Here is a 2,200-nt window from a genome sequence, read left to right as displayed (position 1 = left end):
TATATATATATGTGTGTAGAAATTGTGGACGGTGTGGGTGTTTTACATATATATACATGTATATATGCAAATCGTGTACGAGGGAGTTTTAGGGATTTTTTAGGTTTTAGGGTTTAACCCTAATTATTTATAATTCATCAGAATAAGTTTTATTTTCGGTGTTTCTCTCCTAACACTATATAATCATCCAACACTTTCATCTTCTTCTCCTAAAAACTTATATGTTCTGAAGCTTCTTCTCCTAAATACATTTCTGCTAAAACTATTTCCATACATCTTTTACACTTGTCTTAGAGGTTTTCTTCTCGTGTAGATTGATACTTGCTTAGAGGTTAGTAGAGCTATAATATTTTATGAACTGTAGTATATTTATTGTTAAATTTTTCTAATATTATTATTTTGTTTATTATAGATGGTTATTCTAAGAAACATTGTTAGTGATTTTAGTGATGAAAAAGACATTGAAATATGTAATGATGAGGAGGAGGTCGATGTTGGTTCATCTTGTAGGATGACATATAGTTCTCCATCATCATTTTTTCGTAATACAAATTCTAAAGTTGGTCGTGATTTTGGTCACACAAGTGGTTTAATGAATAATAATAACAATGATTTATTTGTTGGGATGCAATTTGAATCTAAAGAAGTCACAATACATGCTATTAGAGAATTTCATATTCAAAATTCATTTGATTATGTTGTTGATAAGTCTAGACCAGATAGATATGTTGGGAAATGTACACAGTTTAGTGTTGGATGTGAGTGACGAATCCGCGCTTCTTTTAACGTTAAGCGTGACATATGGGAGATTAAGAAAATTAATGGGACACACACTTGTGTATCTATGTTGGTTTTACAAGATCATAGCAAATTAAATTCATCATTTATTTCAGACCTTGTTGTTAATTTGGTATCTGCGGATCCGAGTATACCAGTTAAGCACTAGTTAAGGAGGTTGTTAGTCGTTTTGGTTATACAGTCACATATAGAAAGGCTAGGAGTGCAAAACAATTGGCATTGACCAAAAATTTTGGTGATTGGGAGGGATCATACAATGAGTTACCACGTTGGATGAATGTTGTACAATATTTCTCTCCCGGTACAATTGTGAAATATGAAGCACGTCACCATATTAGAGATGATATGGAAGATTCTGGTCGATTCATTTTAGATAGAGTGTTTTGGGCTTTCAAACCATGCATTGATGTGTTTGCATATTGCAAACCAATTATACAAGTGGATGGAACATTTTTAACTGGGAAATATACTGGAACATTGCTTATAGCGAGTTCACAAGACGAAAACAGACGGGTATTTCCAGTTACCTTTGCCATTGTTGAAGGAGAGACGAAAGACGCTTGGGGTGGTTTTTTTACGATCTTAAGACTCCTGTTACCCCTCAACCAAACATTTGTATCATATTAGATAGGGGAACAAGTTTGTTAGCTCCAAAGCGAGTTCACAGGATGATCTAGTGAACAGTCAGTTTATTGTGTTCATCATATTGCTAGTAACTTCAATAAGGAATTCCGAGACTTTGATCTAAAAGATAACGTACAAATGGGTATGTATCAGTTATATTTGTAATTTATATATATTGTTGATGTTCTGGATTGATATATTTTCTTATATTTAATTTTTAGGGTATAAGTTAATGCGACCACGGTGTGAGCGAATGTTGAATTTATTGAGGCAAAAACATCCCAGGGTTGGTGCCTGGTTGGACCAGATTCCAAAAGAAAAGTGAAGTCAAGCATATGACGAAGGTATACATTTTGGCCACATGACCACGAATCTTGCAGAATGCATTAATGGTGTTCAGAAATGAGAATCCTGCAGCGGACTGAACAACAATTAAGAGTTCAACCGCCAAGAAGGAGAAAATCACATCCATGTAGGACTTCATCACATTAAACGTCATTAAGATTTTTTGGGATTTAATGTATTAAAATTTTAATATTGTCATATAGTGTTGCTATTATTGTTGCAATAAACTGTGGTTGGGTGAAATTTATATATGAACAACAAACTCATTTGTTATAGCCGAATTAGCTAGGGCACTAAAAATATTAAAAACCTAAAAATCCTCTACACAATATGTAAAACGCCAACACCATCCACAATTTCTATACTTTTATTACATTGACCATCCTGGTGCACAATTTACACACATACACATATATATATATATATATATATA

This window comes from Lupinus angustifolius, chromosome LG20 (genome assembly GCF_001865875.1).
Source record: "Lupinus angustifolius cultivar Tanjil chromosome LG20, LupAngTanjil_v1.0, whole genome shotgun sequence".
NCBI lineage: Eukaryota > Viridiplantae > Streptophyta > Magnoliopsida > Fabales > Fabaceae > Lupinus > Lupinus angustifolius.
Note: the sequence above shows the minus strand (reverse complement) of the source record.